Here is a 12504-nt window from a genome sequence, read left to right as displayed (position 1 = left end):
AAAAAGGGGACAGGTATATGGGAATGCTGTATTTTGTGCATGGTCTTTCTATAAATCTGCAACTTCTTTAATATAAAAAGTAAAATAAAAATCTTTCAAAAGCACAGCACATGGTCAGTATAGTTACTTTCAAAATATTATACACATGATTTGAATTTATTCTAGCACTCCCCAGAAGCTGACCTACAACTGTGACTTTAGAAGTGCAAACTATCCATTTAAAGTCTGCTCAATGATACCTTAGATCGTGGTAAAGAACATATGGAATTTATATTATGTTAGTACTCAATAGCAATCATTTGCTTCTCTCCTAGATTGTTAGCTAGGAAAGTCTATGATTTTTAATTTTCTAATAGATTTAATAAGAAATTTCTATTTGAGAAATACTATTGTTTAGCAAAAACCTCATGAGGATAGCCATTATTTTTCCATGTGCATTTGTTTTTTTAAATAAGACCAGTACCAAGAGCTTATTAAAAAAACAGTAAAGAGATAGTACACATCCAAGACATAGGTGCAAGTTTGTTACAGAATGAGATGCATTCGTGGGGTCCCAGAGTGGGTCTTTTGAAGACCTTTCCTCCTCCCACCTCCTCATCTTAAGAATGGATGTCAGCTATCTGCTGTCTTGATTGGTTGTCTTTCTATCACCACCTGTTAGCTTTCAGGGAACCAGGGGGGAGGCCTTTCTGTTTGGAATAATCTGGGGCTCCTTTTGAGCCTTGGAGTTTCAGATGGGACCTCGGCCATAGTCTTGGTGGGCTTTTTGTCTGTAATGGTGGACTTTTCAGCTACAATGGCTATGGCTTTATTCTCAAGTAGCTGCCTCCTCTCAGGGGTTTCCAGGCAGGGTCTCACGGCTATGTTCTGACCCGGGTGGGTGCCAGCTATTATAGCGTTATTCTGACCAGTTGCCTTCCCTGTTTCCTATAAGAAACCTACCCCTATTCCCCCCTCAGAGAGTCTACACCCTTTTCCTTAAGAGGGAGTTGAAGGGCAATTCCCTTTTTCTGTAGCTGCTTCCTGCTTGTCAAGGGCAATAGCCCCTGCCTGAAGAGGTGTGAAACCCTCTGGCTACTCTATTGAGGTTGAGGGAAGGTGGGTCTGGCACTGTGGATGGAACTAGATGAAATTCCCACATGACTAAGACGTTGTTCTGGAAGGCGTTGATTCAGTCTTCTTTGAGTGTCAGGGACTGTTACTCACCTATTTGTCTTCTTCCCTGGCTCACCAAATATGTTATGGGAATATGCTGTGTTCTGAGTTTCTTGGTCCTTGGCTTCATTATAAGAAAGAATTCAGAGATGTTCCAATTGAATAACACCAACAACGAGAGTTTATTAAGAAACAAGAAAAGAGATAGTACACAACCAAGATATGGGTGTGGGTGTGTTACAAGGTGAGATGCATACACATGTTCTTAAAAAAGGGTACAAACAATGAACTCCTCCCAGAATTTAGCATCAAGGGGATGAGGATATGTTGGGGTGAAAGTAAGACATCTTACATCTATCACTGAATTTTTATTTCTATGTGATAGCATGAAATTACATATAATTTGTATATTATGCTAATTATATTATGTTATATAAAATTATATTATGTTATATTTGTATATATTTGTATATTCCTTCTTTGATTGGCAATTAAGACTTGACAACTAAATCCAAGGAAGTCTGAATTGTAATACAATGGGGAATTGCAATATCATAAAATTTCACTTCATAGTTTCATTCTGTACAAATTTATTTGTATTTCAATTTAGTCTTTCAAATTTTAATTATCGATGTTCTTTAATAGTTCATGCCCCTTGAAATAACTTTGGAAGACATAATAATGGTAGTAAAAATTTGCTAGCTAAATTAGGGGTATCTTTTCCATTAAACGACATGCTTTAATTAAATATATGTTTTATGTTATTTAATCATCTTGCCAAACTTAAAGAGAAAGTATAATATTATATTCAGAAACCTGAGGCAAAATATTTTATGGTAGCTAGAACATAATTTAAAAATGTATATACTTATGCATATACACATTTATTTGCTTACATTCCTACAATTCTGGTGAAGTTTGACAATTTTGCTTAAATAGCTTTTGCTCTAGAAGAATACAAAGAATGAATTTGCGTATTGTTTTATTCTGTCTATTTACATAATCAATCTTTTTTCTCTACAGGTTTAAGCAAATATGTGCTATGGTTTAATACATGGAAAACCTCTTTCTCACGTTGTTTTCTCCCTTTTCTTGCCTTTTCTCTCATTCTCTCTCACACACACACAGACACTCACATGTATCCTCTTTTCAAACAAGACAGCCTATTTGAACTGAGGTCCCCTTAGGTCTCTATGGTCATAAGTCTTTATATGAGATATTATATAGTATCTTTTTTAATCACATGTAGTGCAAAGAATTTACATTTGTGAAATTGTATTACTCTTAAAAAGATAAAAAGTTGTTATCCAAACACAGCATCATCATAAAATGAAATAAAATCTTTTCCATAACAACATGGCTTTGTAAAAAAAATTAACTTCTATAAAAATTAATATGCAGAAAGACTTCTGAAGAAGGGAGCTCCAGGACTCACTCTTTCCACCAAAACAGCTATTAAACAAGCAGGAACTGTCTGAAACAACTATTCTGAAACTCTGGAGGTCAGAAGAACTCTGTACAACATACAGGGAACATTGGGAGGAAGAGGCTGATAAATGATGATAAAGAAGAGTAAATATTAATAGGTTTCTCTGAACCAAAGCTACCAGTTGCCCATATCCTAGCATCATGGCAGGCCAGGGGTCACTGGCAACCTCAGTGATAGAATGGGACATAAAATTGTCCTTCCCAATAATAGGATTGGAAACAGCCAATCATTAATCAGAGCTTATGATTAGCAAATTCAGATCAGGTCCTGGTTTTGAGGCAGCTTTTACATCCGCCCTCTGTGGACTGGGGCTGAGGTGGTGGATAATTAAAATGCAGCACTTCCTCAGGGCTGACAGGTCACAGTTAATTACACTTGCTGGGCTAGATAAGAAAGCTCAGTTTCAGGAAGACATTGGAGAATATTTTATGCCCTTCCTGATCCCCTTCCCAGGGCATTTTGGAACCAAACTGTGCCCTTCAAGGATCCTTGGCCTTGTTTTGTCTGGGAAATGCCAAATTGGGAAAGTCTTCTCCAGGGTGATCCTTCTCCTAGAATTTGCCCTTGAGGAAAAACCAAGTTGAGACAATGAAAGTAGTGTAATAAAACTATAGAGGCAGAGAATCTGGGACTAGTGTCTGCTGACTTCAAACACATAGGAAAGGGAGGTTTGTACCCTGGGAAAGAGGGGACAACCAAACATCTGTAAATAGGGGACATCCAAAACAACTGACAACCAAAAACCTAGGACAAGACAGAGACTTAGAAAGAGAGGGAAAACTCTGAACACTACGTTCACCTTGTGCAGACTTTCCTGACAGGAGGGTTGAAGCTCAAGAAAATCTGTCTTATCACCTGCTCATTATAAAACCAAAAACAAACATCCCAGTGAACAAATCCTAGTATAAGCATTAAAAAAAATAATAACATATAGAGTGTGAAACAAAAGAGTGCAAGGCAAACAAACATCAGAAAATGATGGCACTTCCAAAGGAAGAGGAAAAATAAAATGGAAAATACACTAGTGAAGAAGAAGAGAATATGGACAAACTAAACAAAGTCTTTAAAAAGATTTTTCTAAAGTGCTCAAGGAGATAAAAGAAAGAAATTTTAAAACAGAACTACTGGAATTGAAGAAAACAAAAACTGAAATGAAAAATACCCAGGAGAGTCTCAAGAACAGACTGGAGGTGGCAGAAGAAGGAATAGTGGAGTTGAAAACAACACACTCGAAATGAGTCTGACTGAGGATCATAAAGTAAAAAAAAAATTAAAAGTGAAAATAACCAAAGAGTGGTATGGGATACCATCAATGCTCCAATAGCCACATTATGGGAGTCCAAAAAAGAGAAGAAAGAGAGGAAAGAGCAGAAGAAATAGTTAAAGAAATATTGACAGAGAACTTCTGAAACTTTGGAAAAGATGTGAGTATGCACATCCACACAGCTCAGAGAACACCAGACAGGATAAACATGAAGAAAAACACACGCTGTCATATACTGATTACACTATTGAATTCAAAGGAGAAGAAGAGACTTCTGAAAACTGCAAAAGAAAAGGAACATGTTACATGCAACATAGTCCCAATCAGACCATGTGCCAAGATCCCATCAGAAAGCACGGAGGCAAAAAGGCAGTGTGTTGAAATACTTAACATGCTAAAGGAAAGCAGTTGCCAGGGAAGAATATCTATCCCTTTCAAAAATGAGGCTTCCTTTTGAAAATGAGGGAGAGATTCAGACATTCTCAGGTAAGCAAAGCTGAAAGAATTGATCCCCACGAGAGCCCTACCCTTCAAGCAATGCTAAACGGAGTTCTTTAGACTGAAAGAAAAGGACACTAGACAGTGGTTCAAAACAGCATAAAGAAACAAAGACCTGCAGTAAAGGTAGCCATCTGTATAATTATAAATGCCAGTATTACTATACTCTATTGTTTGGTATGTATTTTCACTTCTTACTTCCTACAGATGCTAAAATGGAAATGCATAAAATACAATGATAAATCTGTTTTGACATTCAATGTACAAAAGTATGAGTGACGATAAGTACAAACAATGATGTGGGGGCAGAGAGGTATAGGAAAAGTATATGCCTATGCTTGAAGTTAAGTTTGTATCAAACAAAATATGATTATTATATATTTAGGGTGTTAAATTTTAACCCAATGGTAACCACAAGGAAAATAGATAAAAAATATATATATCCACATAGAAATGGGAAGTCACTCAATATGGTTGTAGCAGTTTAGTATTGTTTATGAATTCTAAAAATAGATATTGGATTATGTTTGTGAACTGGTCTGTTCCTCTGGGCATCATATTGTTTTGGACTCAGAGGTTTCACTCATACTTGATTAAATTATGATTAAGGCTTTGATTGGGCCACATCAGTAGGATGTTGAGAAAACGACCAGGCAAAGGAGTTACATGGAGTTTTGATCCTGGAGCCCAGGAAATAAGCACACAGAGACAGAAATATGTGAGGAAAGAGTGAAGGCTTTATTAGATACATCAGAGACCCTGGGAAGAGAGATGAACCATTAGCCTGATAGTTTACAGCTGACCTTGTGGAGAGACCAGAGCAGCTGTGCCCTGGGAGAGAGACGAGAATTATCCCAGCCTATAGCTGATACAGGAAGAAGCTGGGACCATGTAGTCTTAAAAAGAAGAGGGAAGCTGAACCCTTGCACACATTGCCTGCCGTCTTGCATTAACATGTGGCAAGAGACTCTGGTTGAAAAAGTACCTCTTATGTACCCTGAATTGGATTCTTTAGGGCCTTGTGATTATAAGCTTCTACCCCAAATAAATACCCTTTTTAAAAGCCATCTCATTTCTGGTATTTTTGCAACAGCGCCCCTGTGGCTGACTAATATAATGGTATAACACAAAACTGCAAATAAATTCAAAAGTGGAAATTAACAGAAACAAGGAAGAAAAAAGTTATAAGAATAACAATGGCAAAATAACAAAATGGCAGAAGAAAGTCCTCTATTATCAAGAATGACTTTAAATGTAAATTGATTAGTCTTCAGTCAAAAAGCAGAAATTGGCAGAATTGATAAAAAGCTTGCTCCAACTATATGCTCTCTGCAAGAGACTCATCTTAAATTCAGTACGAGTAGGTTGATGACGGGAAAGGATGGGAAAAATATACCACGCAAGTTATAACCAAAAGGGAGTTTGGGTGGCTACACTAATATCAGATAATATAGACTTTAAGTTAAAAACAGGTAAGAGGGGGAAAAAAAGGTAATTATCTATTGATACAGGCAACTATTGAACAGGAATATAAAAATTTTAAATTTAAATGCACCTAACAGTAGAGCCCCAAAATATCTGAAGCAGATATTGATAGTTTTAAAGGAAGAAATTGACAGCTCTACACTAATAGAATGAGAATTTTTCATACCACACTTAATAATCGATAGAACATAAAGTCTAATATCAATAAGGAAGTACAGGACTTGTGCAATATACTAAACTAAATAGAACTAACAGATGTATATAAAATGCTGTACCCAACAAAAACAGTATACATATTCTTCTTGAGTGCACATGATTATTCTCCAGGACAGATAATTTTTTGTGACTAAAAACAAGGCTCAATGAATTAAAAAATATTGAAATCATACAATGTATATTCTTCAACCACAACATAATGAAGCTAGAAATCAACAGCAGAGGGAGAAAGGGAAAATTCACAATCATGGAAATTAAGCAACATACTCCTAACAATCAATGGGTTGAAGAGGAAATCAGAAGTGAAATTAGGAAATATCTTGAGATGAATGAAAATGAAAACACAGCATACCAAAATTTATGGGATGCAGTGAAAGCAGGGCTGAGGGGAAAATTTATAACTCAAAATGCTTACAATAAAAAAGGAGGACTTCAGATCTGAGCCCTATCCTCAAAACAGAAAGAAATGAAAATGAAGAGGACAATGACCATTCCAAGGAACAGAGAGTATCTTCATCTTTAAAAATAAATAAAGGATATTTTTAAAAAGCTCACCTCTGTATTAAACAAAATGAACTAAAGGCTTGTGAAAACCAAAAGGGAATTGCACCCAGACTTGTTTACTCCATGTGTGGCCTCCATGCCATGCTTATTGCATAGATGCTGCCACCTTATAGAGATCAGTTCACTCATGACCTGAGTACTCTCAGTCACCCATTCTGTGATTCTAGTCACCTATGCCATAGAGAGCTTTCCTTTCTGACCCAGTATCTGGAACCCTTTAGGATGTCAATCCCATTGGGAGAACTGATGGCCTTGCACTGTGGACCTTCAGCATAATCTGTCAGAAATTGACAATCCCTACCAGTTCATACCAAACAATGAATTACTCAGGCTGAAATAATGTGTATGAGACTTCAACAAATTAGTCCAGTCTGGCCATTGCCTCTCCCAGTCTCTTCCCCTTTAAGGGTTCTCTGCCAGTGTGAAACCGAGATGTCCTTCTTGGGTTCTGGTTCAGATCCTCAATGTTTAGCTACCTGGAAAGAGATATTCCTAAAACAAGGAATAATTCTCAGAAGTACAGTCTACATCCAACGTATACATTAACATTAAAACGTATAGCGACCAAAGTTTCTACATTTTCATGCACAGTTAGCTTCTTGTTTTCACAATGAGAAAGAGAGTTCTTTGCTTTATCATTGCCTAGCCAAAGCTGTTGGTTTTCCCCAAAATGTTTTGTTTCCCCTGCTGTCATCATAACCTTTCAAATTAAGTGTCCACTGCTGCCTCGCCAAAAATACTCATCACCTAAGCAGTAATTTCCCATTTTTCAAGTTACTGGTATCTAATTTGCTTTTACTTTTACAAAAAAAAACCTCAAGTAAAACTTTTTTTAGGACTTAAAAGCCACTGAAAATTTTTTTAAAATTTCTAATAATCAACTTTACTTTTAGAAATCTAGCCAATATCATATATTTATTAGTTCTCCAACTGCCAATCTCACCTTGAGTATGTCTGGGCATCCTTAGCATCATATATTGAACAAATGTTGTGATAAGAAGGCATTTGTCAGTGTCCCACAAACAGAAAAACCCCTGGCAGTGTTTGGATATTTTATCTGCAAAATCTTCTGAATGACTTGATGTGGTTGTCATATTCTATTGTTTTTGAAAGAGCAAAGCAGTTCTATTTATAGAAATCCAAGGCATTACCACAAGACACAGTGTGAAGCTTGTAAGAGGGTCTATGAAACATTAAGATATATTTAGTAAATGTTGTCTTGAATGAAAAATTGACACATCTTGGCTTCCAGGAATGCCAGAAGTTTCATTTTCTGCTCCAAAGCATAAATGAGCATATGTTAATATAGTAATTGAATATTGCATGTTTCTTACATTTCTTTCTTAATATAACATTAGGAAACAAGGACAAGTGACTTTTTAGCCTGTTGAATTGTTCTGAGGCTGACACAAATTGTAGAATTTAAATTTATTAAGAATTGCTAACTTTGAATTATTTTTTATATCACGGTAGTCACAATCAATGGACTCTAGGCTGATCCTTAATATAAATGATCATTTCTACTGTGTAAAAAAAGAATTGCAGCTACTAAAGGCAAGTCTTCTTTAATGTCAGTGTTATTTAAAGATAATATTTAACTAAAAGTTTTATTAATAAAACTGTTTCCAATTACTTTGTCATAATTGTTGTGTGTTCTGAGCTTCAAAATATGTGGTTAATTAGATGAGTCTAACAACTAATTTAGTTTCCACCCGTGTTTTTAATAATATTCATGTTTCTTGTGATGATCAAATAATGTCTCTATGATTAGAATTATATCCTTCTTCAATCAGACTCCAAGTTAAAATGACTGGTAAGATGATGTGAGAAATAGCTTATTCTTAAAATGGCAATCATTTTTAGAGCAAAATTATACTATCCTTCCATTTTGAAGAGACTTGAATATAGGGCTGAGTATTTTAGAACATAAAGAAACCATCTCTATTGATCTTACTAAATAGGATGAATGGGTAGAATCCTTTGGTCTTGAAGCTTACAGATTTTAAAACAATGATCATTTTAAATCATGTATTCATCAATAATTTTAACAGAACAAAACCCCTTGACTTTGATTCAATTTAGAGTGTACTAAATGTTTATCCCTGTGCCTCAAAACCTTTCTAGAAACAATACTGTGCTTAGATCCTGCTCTTGATTGGTGAAATCTCAATTTCCTTCATCTTCATCCCACCTGTTGTACTCAAAAAGTGGTTCTTAATGGGAGGGGGTGGGTATCTACATCCTTCCCTGCCCGCCTGCCTCCCCACCCCCCCTGCCCCCCCCCCACACACACATACATCCTGGGAACCTCTGGCAATGTCTGGGTTCATTTTAAGTTTTTACAACCATCACTGGAGGGTGATGAATAGTGATCAAGTATTCTACTATATACCCAGGATAACCCCTAGCAACAAAGAATTATCTGATCCAAAATACCAATAGTGCTGATGTTTAGAAACCCTACACGACAGTATTTGTCTCCACAGGAAAAAATTATTTCCCTAAACACTGAACCCTGCATGTCTGTCAGAAGCAACTCCAGCAACTGTGGTATCATTGGTGAAGGCTACTTCAAGAAAGACTGTTTAAGTGTTGCAGTTAGTCAGGTCACTTAAGTTAACAAGCCAATCAACCACAAGTCACAAATCAATAATAAAATAAGCTCCATTAGCTCCAACACTTTCTCTAAGGAACAGTGTGCTATATCATGCAGGTAGAAATAATGCTATGTATGCACAGTTATTAGCCCAAAAAACAGAATAGTGATAATAGGCAATTTTGTTATATAATGGAGGTATTGAACATATTGTTTCTTTATTACTCACGAACTCTTTCACTCTGAAATTTATTCATGGGTTTTACACATTGGTCCTGTCTGCTAAAAGCAGTTGTAGTGTTAAGACATAAACTAGTGTTTAATTCACCAATCTTCTCATAAAAGTGGTTTCTGAAAATAACACTCAATGCATGATCTGAGCTTGTCATATCCACCTTTTTTTGAGTTGTATAATATACAGCTCTCTGTATTTCATAAAACATATAGTCACATAATTATATTTCTATATTGATATAAAAAGCCAGTATGATGTAAGAACCATTTCATCATTCAAAATAAGAGATAATATTGGATATGAATTTAATACACTAAGCTCAAGTATATCTTCTATAGTGTGATTAATTTGTTGGAAATTTGACCCAAAAACAGTACTATAAGTAAGGATTGAATTGTTACGTAACCTGAAAGACTTGCATTACATGAATTTTGCTGACACTTTTTGTTGACAGACAAATGGCTTCCAGCCATACACATTTGTTTTCTGTCAAAAATTTCACAATTCACAGGAGTAATTCAACACATTCCTATTCTATACTCTCAATACTGAGTCTATCCACTGCTTGGTCATGTGTTACAAGTTTTTAAGTATAACTTTAAACTGGTTTAAAATATATATACATCATTTCCTTTAGAGAGACTGAAAATTCAGTGAAGATAGGTTTATACATCCTATTTATTTATGTTGGAGGAAAGACACCTGGTGCCACCCCCAGGGGAAGGTTCTCACAGCATGGAGAGGAGCAAAGGGCATAAACGATCCTAGCCACCCTGACAGCAGTCCTAGGTCCCAACCCACTCCACGGCTTGCAGGTGGCCAGGTGGCAGGCAAAAGCATGACTCACACAGGCAATGGGTGGAACATGTTCATCCATCTAGAGAGGAGATAAAACAAGGTCAGGTTCACTTGTGGGCATCCATCCCTGTTCTGGTTTGCTAGGCTGACAAAAGCAATATACTCGAAATGGCTTGGCTTTTACAATGGAGATTTACTAGCTTACAAGATTACAGGCTATGAAAATGTCCAAATCAAGGCATCATCAAGACGATGAAGACCAACAGCTGGCTCTCCAGGACTCCTCTGTCACATGGCAAGCCACCGGGCAGCATCTGCTGGTCTCTCCCTTCTGGATATCTTTGCTTCCAGCTTCTTCCTTCTGCGGCTTTTTTTCTCTTTTGTCTGAATTACATTCTCTTAGAAAAGACTCCAGTAAGAGATTAAGACCCACCATGAATGATGTGGGTCACATCTTAAGACCCTACTCACCAAAAGATCCTATAGGGATGGATTTACTCTAAGAACATAATTTTTCTGAGGTCCTTCTAGCTTCAAACCATCACCATCCTCAATCGCCAGTGGGTTTCTCCCTGCAGCTGATGCAGGGAGATTGTGTGTGCATACCCCTCATTTGCACAAATATCTATTCTCCTGTTCTAGGAATAGATATAGCATCTGGGTAGGCTAGGTGCCATAAAATATACATCTTTAGCCTAGGAGCCTCCAGTGAATGTTTACATATGGTCAGGGCAAAAGGATGGAATGTGCTGGCAGGCTGTTAAATGCTAGGGGATGTATTTTATGTCAAGACACCTCAAGAAAGGAGTAATCTCACATATATCATCTACCCTAGGCACTAGGCTGACACATCTGGTTCTGAGCACAGGGTTTATTTGTGGGTCCCTGGGAAAAGAAGATTGCCCCCCACTAAATTTTGTATCCCATTTGCTAGTACCACACTAAGAAAATTTTAAGAAATTCAGTAAATGTTTGGTCATAGAGTAACATGCTCTTGCCTTGACAGTAGACCCACCCACTCTCTTTCCTAGTCCAGTAACCAGGGAGCTGCATTTGTAAAATATATGACTAGAGGAAGAATTATAGGATTTGAGAACAAAAAGAGAAGTTTCCCCAAAAAACTTCTCATTTCACCTTTAGGTCAATTCCTCGGTTAATAAAAAAAAGCTTGTCCATCAGTCTTCTGTCATTCTGACTCAGTTTCAGTTCAGTTGCATAAATGGTGCCACCTTCCCCTTTACCTAGATACGTGGTCTTTCCTTGGAAGCATGGCAGTCCACTGTCCCCCAGCAGAACATGACACTGGTCTCAGCCAACACAAACTTGGTGTCCAAAAAGGGCAAGCCCAGAAGTTACAGCTATTAAACTCCTTAACTCAGAGGGAATTCCTTGCTCCATTTAGCTCTGAAGATTAGTCATTGTTCATTCAACTTTAGTTTACTGTGGAAATTAAACCTGGTCACAAGTGAATGGACCCCTTGCAGGGTAGGGAAACTTACCAATCCAGCTGTGTCCCCCGCACTTTCAAGGGCAACCAGCCTAGAACTACCTGTTGCGCTCCAGCCTAGAGGCTAAGAACGGGGGCTTTGGAGTCCGACTGCCTGGGTGTTAATAGTGCTGGTTTTGCCATTCAGTGGCTATATTATTTTTAGAAATTTATATAAAAAGCCATGCCTTGGTTGCCTCCTGCAAAAAAATGAAAATCATGACAATATCTATCACATATGTGTGAAAACAATAGACGGTTTAGAACCGTGGCTGCCATAAAGTAGGGATTACATAGATGTTAGTGGTTTTCATGATGATTATTGCCCTAGAGCCTGATATGAGATAATGTGGCCTGTCATAGGCAAATGAAAAGCTCCCCTAAAGGGACACTTCTCTATGGAGCTAATGAGGCCTCTTTGGCGTTCTAGCTTCTGTGTCGAGGTAAGAGCATACATTTCAGCATTTGTCCTCTGAAACAAGCTCTCCAGTCCCTGTTGGGGAAGTGAGGTATTTGCCTACCCAGACTACTCAGTCTGTTCTGCTTCCTTTCTAATTGTGAAACATCACCTCCTGAGATAAAGCCTGTCCTACAAATTTGCAATATAATTCATGATTCTCTCAAAATATGTTTAAGTTGGTTTATAGAAGTTTTCAGGCCCACACAAAATTAATCTAATAATACCTATTTCCTTTTGCCATTGTCTTTTAATAAATGC

Source organism: Dasypus novemcinctus, chromosome 17 (genome assembly GCF_030445035.2).
Source record: "Dasypus novemcinctus isolate mDasNov1 chromosome 17, mDasNov1.1.hap2, whole genome shotgun sequence".
In the NCBI taxonomy this organism is placed as follows: domain Eukaryota; kingdom Metazoa; phylum Chordata; class Mammalia; order Cingulata; family Dasypodidae; genus Dasypus; species Dasypus novemcinctus.
This window is presented reverse-complemented; position numbering follows the sequence as displayed.